Source organism: Acyrthosiphon pisum, chromosome X, assembly GCF_005508785.2.
Source record: "Acyrthosiphon pisum isolate AL4f chromosome X, pea_aphid_22Mar2018_4r6ur, whole genome shotgun sequence".
Classification (NCBI taxonomy): domain Eukaryota; kingdom Metazoa; phylum Arthropoda; class Insecta; order Hemiptera; family Aphididae; genus Acyrthosiphon; species Acyrthosiphon pisum.
The window spans coordinates 83,684,530-83,698,023 of record NC_042493.1 but is presented as its reverse complement, the minus strand read 5'-3'; the positions used below and the strand labels follow the sequence as shown (position 1 = coordinate 83,698,023).

Here is a 13,494-nt window from a genome sequence, read left to right as displayed (position 1 = left end):
TTTTTTTCGTATACAACTTGCATGAAACTGGAGAATGGTAGTCACGTCGCAGTAATGTTTTAATTTATAAGCTATAATAACCTTGCCGTTTGAGTTTAATCCTGCGACCAGCGCGCGCCGCCACCGCTAGAGGTTCGATATCGACACTCGACGAGGCAGTTGCCGGCGTTGCCTATGTTAATGCATGGGAGATGGTATACGGGTGTACGGCGTAAACACATACAATATTGTGAATGGCGCATGCGTAAAACGCCAGCCAAGGCGGTCAAATATACTGCCTCGGGCCGCCGAGTGCATTATTACATTGTATATAGCCGCTCTACTAGCTAGGTGGGGGACAGCTCGCACAGTGCTTGGTGGAATAACCCGCCTCACCCCGCACCCAGCACCACAATTTTATTAGAATACTGGAATTAATTCTGGAAAGCAGGTGTCTTGATAAAGTAGTTAATAATAATAAATATTGTGACGACGCGCGACGCTGGCACTGTCGACCGTTTCCTATATAGTGCATACTGCAGCATACTGCTCAGAAATTTCATAATCGATTACGATTATAGAAACTAGGGTGCTCAGATAAATCAAGACGAAAAATGATTTAATTATTGTACAAGTGTACAAATGTACCTATGCAAAATTGTATTAATATTTATTTGTTTAGTTAGTATGTATAAATATAAAAATACCTAAATACAATTTTTATAGTTTTGTTTTAGTTCTTGGAACATGAAGCACGCCAATGTTTTGGGCGCTAGTGTTGTAATGCCTAGGGGCGGAAAAATGGTAAGTCCGCCTCTGGGTGTCACAGTTTTTCAAGATGATATATCTATATTTGGTAAAACTAGACCAGAACATAATAATAGATTAGAGTCTGTGTTAAACAAACTTCAAAATTCTGGTTTAAAAGCAGTTGAAAAGTGTAAATTTCTTAAAAATTCCATTGAATATTTGGGTCATATTTTGGACAAAAACGGTATACATACCACTGAAAAACATATTGAAGCCATTAAAAATGTTAGTGTTAGCTGAAAAGTTTTTTAGGTATGGTTACATATTATATCAAATATATACCCAATTCAGCTGAATTGTTAGAACCACTATATAAACTGACTAGAAAGGAAGAGGATTTTATTTGGTCTAATAAATGTAATAATGCTTTCAATAACATTAAAAAACTGCTAATTTCTAACAGAGTCTTAGCTAATTTTGATTCTAAATTACCATTAAAATTAACTGTTGATGCACCTAGCATTGCGGTTGGTGCTATTTTATCACATGTCTACAATGACAATACAGAAAGACCAATAGCATTTGCATCACACTTATTAACAAAAGCTGAGCAAAAATATCCACAGTTAGAAAGAGAAGGACTAGCAATTATTTTTGGAGTTAAAAAATTTCATGATTTTCTATTTGGAAAACATTTTACTTTAGTAACAGTTAATAAACCCATAGCACACATTTTAAATCCAAATAAGGGCATTCCAACAATTGCTGCAAATCGTTTACAGTGTTGGGCTTATATTTTGATGGCTTTCAAATTTAATATTGAATGGGTTTCCACCAATAATAAATCAGCTGATTATTTATCTAGATTATCCATACAGAGTAAACAAATAGACATAGAAGCAAATACTAATTTTTTTAATTTTATAAATGATGAATCAAATTTGATTTTAGACTGGCTCAAAATTAAAAAAACCGACTAGGTTTGATCCTATCATTTCAAAAATCATTGATGTTTCTAATGATAATTGGCCAAATGATTTCAATAAAGATCCAAATATAATACCCTATTATAAAAGAAAAAATGAGTTAACTATAGAACAAAACGTTTTAATGTGGGATTATAGAATAATAATTCCTGCAAAGTTTAGAAATAAATTATTAGATCAATTACATGAATCACATCAGGGTACAACAATTCTAAAACCAAATTCTAAAACCTTTTGAATGGCCTACTAAACCTTGGACAAGAATCCACATTGATTTTCTAGGGCCAGTTTTCGGTCAAGTTTTTTTTTGTTTTAGTTGATGCCACATCCAAATGGATTGAATGTTTCAAAGTAAATTCTCTTAACACTACCACAGTCATAAAGCATTTAACTGAAGTTTTTTCTAGATTTGGTCTGCCTAAATCAATCACATCTGATGGTGCTAAATGTTTTTCTAATGAAGTTTTCCATTCATTCTTAAAAATGTATGGTATCATGCATTTAGTTGGAGCCCCTTACCATCCGAAAAGTAATGGTGCTGCTGAAAGCGCTGTAAAAATAATAAAAAATTTTATAAAAAAATCATAAAAAGTCCTGTTAAATCTGATGTAGATGTTGAACTGAGTAAATTTTTGTTTCAATACAGAAACACTCCTCATACTATCACAAAGGAAACTCCTACTAAGGTTCTATTAGGAAAGTCAGTAAGATTTATTTTTGATCTACTCAAACCACAAACTGATGACATAGTCCTAGGTAAACAAATTACTCAAATTAAAAATAGCGGAAAGAAGAGATGTTACTTTTAATACAAATTAAAAAGTGTTAGTAAGGGATTATAGATCTCCAAGCTCCAAGGGGAAAACAGCTGTAGTAACAAAAATATTAGGTACTAGAAACTATCAGGTCACCACAGATAAAAACAACATTTGGAAACGTCATGTAGATCAAATGTTAAAAATTAAACAATTCAATCATGAACAAATTTCTAATACTGACACTGATTCAAATAACAAGAGTTATAAAAGTCCAATTTCTGAAACAACCTTAAACACCATTAATAACCAACAAAGACCTAAGAGAACTATTAGGAAACCAGCTAAATATTATCAATAAACTTTTTTTTAGGTAAATTGTATATTTGTCTCATTTTTGTATTTGTATTTACCAACACTTTTATAATTATATTATATTATATACATGTTATTATACTATTTTTTATTATTATTAAGTTACTATAAGTTTTCATTTGTAATATAAAATATTAAATTTTTTTTTTTATAGTGGTGAAGTGTTATGTATTAATGTCATCACAAAGTGTGACACTGTATGAGTTAGAAGTTGTTGATAACGCATAGTCATACTATAGTCTATATTATGTTAGTTTTCTCTTGAGTAACCGAAGATAAAATGTGTTTGAGTTGTGTCTTGTCATTAAAATAAAAGAATGTATTTAAAAAGTAATGTTTTCTTTATCCGTTAAAATCTAAGTTGTTGTACAAGATACAACAATTATAATTATAAACGTGCAATGGTTTAATATTAGCCATCAATAATTATGTACATCGAGTGAATTGGACAAAGATAGAGAGCTAGTGTGAACTGTGAAGTTTGCTTCCCGAATTAATTTTGATCACAACTTCGCGCTCGTTAACTAACGAACTTCACTTCTACATAAATGCCAATGATTAGTAAAATATATTTGAATAAAGATAAGACGTAAAGCGAATTAACGCGTACAACCTTAATATAAATTAGTTTGTTTGACTTATTCTTGTTATTTTCCGAAACCCGAGTCCCGACGATATTATCAGTAGTATTATACCTGTATTTATACGTGTATTATGCAGAACAATATTATATTTACCCTCAGATACATGAACCCTTCGACTGTGTCCGTATCGCTGGCTGGGCACCAAGCTGTCCAGGCTGCCGAGTGTTTCCACTGCATCAGCGTCAGTTTGCGGTTCACACAGATTACCTGTCGAGCAGAAAACCGAAATATTACAAGGACCACCTACCAGGTATGGTGGCGATAGTTCGGGTTCAAAACGCGGTGGGTCGTAACCATGACGGTTATACATACATATACATATATATAATTATATCAGATAAGTACCACCCGTCTACCTGCGTACTATGATATACGATAATTATGTACCTGAACTATATATCATAATACACGGTGCTAGCAATATACGAGCAATATCGGCATCTGAAGGCCGAAATTTGTGGTGTATACATTTTTCTCGACTTCTCTCTCCGCTTACCACCACCCACATTCAACACCACAATAATTAAGTGATTGTAGTCACTTGATGTAACGTCAATGTCGTGTAGTTTAATGCGTATAATACGTACTTTTTAGTGAACAGAATTGGTCACGCAACGACCGCAACAGGATAAGACGTTTGCATAGTCTGTGTATTTTATGTAAACGATAATAATGCCGGGTTACACACTCCAAACAATGTTTATAGTTATCCACGACCACTTACGTACGTCTTAACGATTTAAAAGTTGTATTTGTCATCGTAGTTGTGATGAATGGACGTGGTACAGAAACCGGCGAGATTTAAAAACGGGGACGCAGATATCAAAATCGGGACCATCCTTGCAACACGAGGCATGCCACATGTCTGCTTAGATATTATATAGTACGGTCGAACGTGTGTACATAGTGATTAAAAATTATAAGATGTTTATTATGTATATTATACACAATACACATATTATATTGGTGTGCGAGTTATTGAATATGGTGCAGTATTCGTTGAGAAAAAGGGATGTTGACATCAGAAATAATATACATGATTAATGATGAATAAGTAACTATCTATATTAAAGCAATTCTCTTGTCTTCAGTTGCAAAAGTATTAATACTATCTTCAGTTTTTAATTGATGTTTTAAATCTTTTTCTATATTTAACAGTGATAAGTTTGAAAATCATTCATGTGTCATTGTAGCCTGTAGCCATTTTTTTATTCATTGCATTATACGAATGAATACACTAGTATAAGTACATAGTTAATCAAATTATTTGGGGGGGTTATTTGGGCTTATAAAATATATGAGGATACTAAGTACACCTTAGCCCCCTTTTGTGCCTATGGCCCAGTGAAATTTTCCCTACAGTCCAACCTGCAGTGTACGGTTAACGCGGTAAAACACCCTACCCCTACACTATTTACAGTGGTCGTATATTAATGCGTGCATAAAACAGTTTGGGCATAAACAAAAAAAAAAAATGTTTACTTTTAATTAACCAACATAAATATTAAAACCGTTGTTGTTTTCGCTTCTGCCGCAGAGATTAATTCCACCGAAAAAATATATGCGCATTATATACATTATAGCTATAGAAATAACTAATATTATACAGTGTATGTATACCTTATGAGTTATGACGAACGCGGTTCACCAATTTTACGGTAACTGTGTTCATCACTGCAATTTGATCGTAAGGTTAAATACTCGCAAAAACTAGACTTATACTATTATCATCATTACGAGTATTATTATTATTTGTGTTTATACGTTAGCGGTCCACACCTTTACACACTTATGTGTTATTATATATCGCTTCAAATAAAATATGTTGCTGTGTTTCATAAAATGGAAGACGAGTTTTTTACCTTGTACTAAATATACTGTATAGGTACAATTACTGTACTGCGTACAGCGTGTTTTTTACACGAACCAACCGTCAGGAAATTAAATAATAAAAAGGTATTATTATATTATATGCTTTTTCACTTTTAACTTTTAGGTGAACCTCACATAGTAGCGAATATATTTTAAATTCTGAAAAAAATCTACTATCTATTTATAGTATTTTATACTAGCTATTAGGTCCTTAAAACTAAAATCGAATAAGATGTTGTCTTGTAAACGAAAAGTCGCGGTAAAACAATAATACTAATAGGCATTATTACCATTTTGAGCCTCGAACCACCGGGCTTACTAATCGCGTACATACTGCAGCCCCTCGTGCGTTCTAGTTTATGATCTTTGAGGTCCGGTTTGCTTTTTACTTCCGTCTGCATGTCCGCATCGAACTCAGACAGTCTGAACACGTATATCTTGCTGTCGCGCCCTGCAACCGTAAAACAAAACAAAGTTTAAAAACCGTAAACGACGACGACATTTTTCGACCGGTGATAACGCGACGCGTTTTCAAAAGAACGGATCGGTCGTCATCGTCACCAGTCACTACTATAATAATACACATACGAACCTTTTTCGGTCCTGAACAGAAGGATACCATGGGCTTCCACGATGTTCAACTGATTGGCTTGTATCGTCTTGTCGAAGATTTGCCTTTGAGACACGCTATCTGCGGACCAATATAAAAGAAAAGCAAACGTTATGGATCGCAGATCAAACACGCAAATAATAATTAATATCTACTTAAATATAGTCAAGATCCAGAACATTTTTGTTTAACGACCGATGACCAGTTTTTACTGATGCCATAATATTATGTATAATTTGTGTGCGTCATGAAAACCACAAAATGTAGGTAGGAATAGATAGGCCAGTGCGTACACTGTGCACTTCGAAGAAAGGTTTATATGCGTTTCAGACATAATTATATCGATAGTGTATAATTTTATAATGTATTAATGTATATATAGGAGTGGGGTTTAATAATATAAATCCGTCCAAAGGTTCAAATAAACTTAATTGTCGCGGCACTCGGATCCGTCTGACTACCAGAGAAAATCGAATTCACGCAGTCATAAACCATTAAAATTAAGGGTGATACAATGGCTAGCATTTGTAATATGATTTGTATTTAAAAAAGGTGGGTAAGTGGATGTCACTCTGCTGTACAGTAGGTTACAAGTGGGTCACTGTATAATGAATAGTATTAAATTTGAATTCAATGATATAATATTACTGTATAAGAAAAACGATTCTGAGTGGAGACGGTTTGTCAGTCTAGGTATTAGACATACCTATCATAGGTATACTTATCTATAGTATTAAAAAAAAATTGACCTATAATAGGTAGTAATAATAAATTCCAAATTAATCATATCACAATATCAATCAGGTAACGCGTTATACATCAACAACAAACCGTGGTACTATCATAGATATATAATAGTATACTTTAGAAGTTTCAAGTACCCACAAATAATATTATACAATCATTACAATCACAACAAAATAAATAAAATATTTATTCCAGGTTTTTAAATATGTAATTTCGTCCAAATTTAAACTTAAAATGACTATAAAAATAAACTGTGCTTATGTATTTCTTAGAATTTTTGGCAACAGAATTACATATTTACGTGGAATCTTGTTTTAAATTTTCAATCCTTAGATATAAAAGTTGAACATTTTATAAATTTTTAACTACAAAATAATTATTCAATTTTAAAATTGATAAATGTTGTCAAAATTCGATCTTTAATGCTTATAAAAAAAAATTGTGCCTATGTATTTTTAATATTTTTCAAATGCTATTGTAACAATGTATCAGGAGCCTTGTATTAATTTTTTACACTTTTTGGCCCAATAGATAAAACTTTATTGATATTTATAGAAAAAAAAACTAAAAAAATTTAAAACTGAAAATGTCCGTAAACAACTCAAAAAGAGTCAAAATATTTTCAAAATTATATGGTGTATAGGAAATGCTAATATAAACATTCAGTACAATTTTCATGTATCTACAGTTATTCGTTTTTGAATTAAAACAAAATAAGGAAATCGCTACATGAGAAATCGAGTGAATATCCAATGTTGTAAAAATTTGAATTTCAAACGATCATAAAAATTTAATTTGACTTTCTTATAGATATTTTTTGTTTGATAAAGGTAGATAATCTTATAAGGAATCTTGTATTACATTTTAAAATCTTAGTTCTAAAATAAAAATTTTTACGAATTATAAACTTAACATAATATTAGGTAATTTTCGTGATTTTCCATATTTTGTCAATTTTTGAACTTTAAATGATAATAAAAAAAAAAACAGTGACTAAGGATTTTTAATTTTTTCCAAATGTAATTATAAAAATATAGTAGGAGCCTTGTATTAAATTTTCAAGTATTTTTACTCAACAAATAAAGTTTTATTGACATTCATAGAAAAGAAAACTAATCAAATTGGAAACTGAAATTGTCCGTAAACATCTCAAAACAAATCAAAATATTTTGAAAAATTTATCATGTATAGAAAATAGAAATATAAACAATCAGTGAAAATTGCATGTATCTACCAGTCATTCGTTTTAAAGTTACACCAAAAACCAAAATCAATTTTCTCGAAAACAGATTTTGCGTAAAAATTCCCGTTTTTCCTTAATTTTTCTTTTGTTTTTCACGGCGCTTTTGAAAACTATTGGAAAAATTTTACTTTTGACCCCCCAAAGTACCAACTAGATTCACTTTCCTATCAGAAAAGGTACTGTTGAAGAAAATCCAAGCACTTTTACTGTCCTAAAAGGTGATGACAGACACAAAAAAAAAAAAAAAAACACACATCATTGTAAAATCAATACATTTATCGTTCCACTCAGAATTCTCAACTGAAGTTCCGTTATTATACTTAGTTGAAAGTTTCAATTTTTTCTACAGTTTTATTATAATATAGTAAAGAAAATAAACCGTTAACATTAATGTCATTTTGTCGTACATAATTTTATAATATGGTTCATGAGTATTTTTTATTATTATGTGTATACGATTTATGTTGTTCAATTTAATTTAAATAACTGTACTAACTTGTAATGATCTGCAAATTAATGACGATGATAACTTTGAACTCTAATAATGTTACCATACAACCTATTTCATTATAATTAAATGATTTTGCTCTTTAGCATAATGTTATATATACTGCTTTGCAATACAATGCATATTATATGATTATGTTTTCACAATAATATTCTCAAAATTTAAAAAAAAATATGCATGCGTTGAATATATCTTTTTTTCCTTTATACGTTTGCAATATTTATTTCTGGAATTCTTCAAGTAAGACTTTACAACACATATATATATTATATATATAATTATAAGTAGAAATATTCTCAGTAAACATTTGTATAAAAAGAGAATATATGTGTGTTAATATTTTTTTGTCTACATCACATGGCTTCTCGAAAGTCTCAATTATTGTTTATTATATTCGTATTTACCGTTATACTTATGGTACCACACGAAACTTGTGTTATTATTTTTTTTTTTTTTACATAATATATTGTCGTTATAATGCCGACAAACGGAGACTATAATACCATAGAAAAAAAAAAGAGTGGTGAAATGTTAAGTGCTCAGAGTCAACATGACTCGAGTAGAACTAATATTTTTTTGTTTACGTCATTTTGGGCGGAAATGATATACTGGAAATATAAGAACCGTCTTAAAAATACTAATAACCTATATAATCATATTTTACATATTATTACACCTTAACCAACAGCAATGGGGTTTAATTGCATAATATTCGCTGCTTAGCTAAAACACAATGATCGAAATAATTATTACACTAAACATATAGTCGTTAATATTAATAAAATAAATAAAGATTGGTTCGGTTATAAGTATCTATATAATATTATGATTGTAAAATTAGAGATATAGTTACTTTAACTATATGTGTTATTAATTTTCTGTATCGATATGAACTAAAATAATATTATATAGAATACAATATTATTACCATAATATTATACTTTCATAATTGAAAACAGCCAACACTTATACATTTTGAAAAGACTTAAGTTTTTAACGTATTTCAAATTCTAATAAAATGTAAATTTTTAATAAGTTTTTATTATATCGTTAGAGCAGCTTATGTTTAAGTAAATACATTTTGAAAATACAATTTAACTACTGTGTAAAACTACGTATTTATTATAAATATTATTATTTATGTAAATAATATAATTTATTGATTTAATAACCTCAACCAACTAAATTCATCATTTTGTCAACATAATTTGGTAAAATAAATATTTTTATATAAATTGGTATATTAAATTAGATACATTGAACATTTTTTATTAAATGAGTATAGCTATATTTAAATTTTGAATATTGGTAAATTACTTTAATACCTTATGAAACTGTAAATTAAATTTTAAATGGTAATAATAATAATTAATAGTTTTTATATTATAATTATAAAAATGTACTTATTCGTTTTAAATTATTTCTACTGAACAATTTAAGACATTAAGTTTAAAAATAAATTATTTTTAATTCCATTATTTTATTGTCATATAATATTAAATTAGAAACATTCTGTATATTTGTATAATTATGTAGACAGTATAAACCAAATAAGCGATCGAATGAAAAAATGTTAACTACGTTTTATAAATTTAACAGCCTTAAAATATTTTAGTCTATAAAAATATTTTAATTAACTGAAAATAAAATCCCACTCACCCCTTAAGAAATTATTTTTTTTTTGTAATAATATATTCATAAAAAAATCTAATGCTTGAAAGTTGAATATATTTTATACAAATGTTTTTTTGCACTATACTAAGTTATTAATATCACAAAACCTATAACCCACATTATATTTTGGATCAACGAATTGCTGGTCGATATGCGGCCCTCGGAAAAGAGCCTATAGCTACAATATATTATATATTTATATAATATTACGATGCGCAGTACGGATTTTATGTACGTGAATACGGAACAGCAACCATCTAATAATAAATATATAAAGCTGTATGGCAACCGACCTAATTGTTTATTGCATTCCGTATGATCTTATAAACAAACATAAAATCACCCTCTAGTTGGAACGAATGCAGTAAAAGGCCCATAAGTCTTGCTATTGTTTCTAAATGATTTGAATTCATAAAACACATTGGACATTATACATGTTATTGTAACAAGAACAAAAAAATTATGCCATTTGCATGTTGGACAGGTCACTTTTTTACGAGCTATACTTTCATATGAATGTGATATTAAAATTGTATTTTATTTCAAATACATACACACATATTATAGTGATCAGAATTGTTTTAGAATATTGTCCATCGGATTTTATAAATGATTAAAATTTTAAAATTCTCCTCAGTTTAATTAGACGTCTCTAAATAAACATTACTTTGGGTGTCATAAGTATCCACGTTAAAGAATAAGAAAATGTTGTGGGGACGGAGTGGCCGATTGGACTAACGCGCACCGACGCCGGTTCAAAATCTCGGCCGCGGGTGGCATTTTTCTTCGGACAAGTCACGGTGTCCGGAGAGAAGTGCCGCCATCCCCCACTCGGGCATGGCAGCACCCACAAGTGCTTACTAAAGGATCTGCCAAACTGTGAAAACGTGTTCAAAACCTACAGTAACAACCACCCAGTGACCTAAGTTGCCACGGGTTAATTAATAAAAAAACAAAAAAAAAAATGTTGTACAATACAATTTATTAAAGTAATGTATTGTTTTGTTTTAAATGTATTTATTCTCTTTCTCTTTAATACTTTAACAAACACTAAGTACCTTTTGTGTCAAGTGTTTTTTAATTGAATATAACGTTTTATTAAATCATCGTTTATCAGTTTATTATGTCCAAAAGTTGTTTTTAAGACAATAACACTAATATAATAATTTTATTGTGAAATAAGAATGAATTCATCGTAGCTTCTCTAAATCCAAACAATTTAAAATGTATAGTTATTGTTTTATAATGTGCGTTTGTTGATAAATTTTAACTAACGTGTTTTTGTTTGTATCAAAATGTCATAAAAAATATTATTAATAATTTCTTATTATTGAAAAATTGTTCCAATAATATTAAATTGGTAGAGGTCACAGTAATTAGTTTGTGTTCCTAAAGTCGGGCAACATCGAAAAAGATGCCAAAGTTAATTACTAAGTTTAAAAAGGGTATATTTAATGTGGTAATTTACTGTGGAAATGCAGTGAAACATTTATTACCGTGCCAGGGATGAATTCATAGTAATAATTCACTTTGCCCGAAAACGGTTGGTGTGGAGTGTGGAATGTATAATAATAAATGAACTAAATAGGGTTTTATGCACTAAAACGTGGATAGTTGCCGGTGTTATATTGTAATATTAGAACAACAATTAAAAATTGTAATCAGTATATCAACTAGTACCTATTGATAATGTATATTATATATAGGTATACATAATTAATCCACGGATGGTGTATGGTTAAATCACGTGCCAAACATCAAATAATTAATGATTTCGAGACGAATACCTCATAAAAACCATTGGTCTGATTGCTCATGCAATTTCGCTATAAACAGATATTTATATTATGTGCACATAGACCATATTATAATATCCAACAATACACTACTACTTTAAAATAAAAAAAAACCTCGGTTTATTGTTAATATTGTTTTTATTTTTTCAACACGATAATAATAATACAACACAGGCTGTTTATAATTGGTATTATTCGATTATAAGTAGTTAGAAATTAATGTGTTCGAACGCGTATGCATGTAAATGTGTAATACGAAAACAATATATTAATATTATTAACGACTGTTGCAGTAAAAAAAATCGCATGAGTGTAAAACCTATATAGCAAGATAGGACAATACTCATTGCACTGTGCAGTCAGGATTACATATTTTTGATTTAATGTAAAAAGTACCACACTATATAGGTTTATAAAAAAAATTGATTTTGCTATTTTTTATCATTGCGCGGTTTCTTGTGATTAATAATATTTAAATCACAACCATTGTTTTGTTTTCATATACAGGTATTTCAATGTATAGATGTTAAATATTCAACCATATTGGTATCTCATTTATAAGCGTTTAAATTCTAGAACGGCAGGTAAAAGAAACCCCGTATAATCGTGGTACCGTATACCGTCATCTAAAATGCAAATACTCATAAATAAAATGAAATATTGATTTAATATTCAACATAATATTTCATGCATCAAAAATTTTGATAAAAGTATACTGCATTAAAATAATATAAAATACGAAATTCTGGCTCATCAAACACGTCAAAAGCATATGTAGTACTTACTTTAAAAAAAACCATTTATTATAATTATTGGTATTGGTACAATGTATGTAAAAGGCAATATAAAATGGTCTCACTTTGTCCACAATAATGACCTCGTGGAGACAACTCACCTTATGTGAACTTAGGTCAAAAACGATAACGAAAATAATATGATTAATTGAAAAAATAACGTAATAACGAATGGTTATTATTGAAAAATACAAAAAAAAAAAATACATAACAGAAATTTACCGATATTAATTACGACATCATTATATTATCGATAAATATAATCTTATTACATTATGAACAAAAGAAACAGATCCTCACGATAATGAGCTTTCCAATTACCTAAAAATTGCTCTAAATTGTAATACCAACATTTGTAATTTTACATTTAATTATATTATAATATATTCCTTTCGCTATTACTCATAGATAATATTGTAGATTGATATTATTAATGTTAAAAAATATAATAAAATAATACGATTACTGAAATAGTGAACTCATTAATGTAGCTATATTGCCTATTCAGGACGCCGTGTTACTATATTGCAATAATTATTACAAATTGAAGTGAATTAAAGACTTTAAAGACCTTATTACTTAGTAATATTATGATACCCACCGGATGCAAAAAAAAAAATGATGTGTATTATTATTATTTATTATTATAAACGGGTATGCTAGTACCATTTGATACAAATACTAATTATCTAATATAAACGTATGTTAATAAACTAGACAAAGAAAAAAAAATAATGGGAATATAAGCGTGTAATAAATCT

General features: G+C 29.3%; 1 protein-coding gene and 1 long non-coding RNA gene across 2 annotated transcripts in view; one reads left to right on the top strand and one right to left on the bottom strand.

Annotated features, from left to right (window-relative positions):
• The window catches only part of LOC100169186 (neurexin-1), a 285,341-nt gene that overhangs the window by 155,525 nt on the left and 116,322 nt on the right, over positions 1-13,494 (top strand). The window lies entirely within an intron of this gene.
• On the bottom strand, positions 3,027-6,290 carry LOC115034232. Its single transcript, XR_003839585.1, has 3 exons — positions 5,954-6,290; positions 5,652-5,812; positions 3,027-3,696 (listed from the first exon to the last, which is right to left on the bottom strand). It is a non-coding gene; the product is annotated as an uncharacterized LOC115034232 (long non-coding RNA).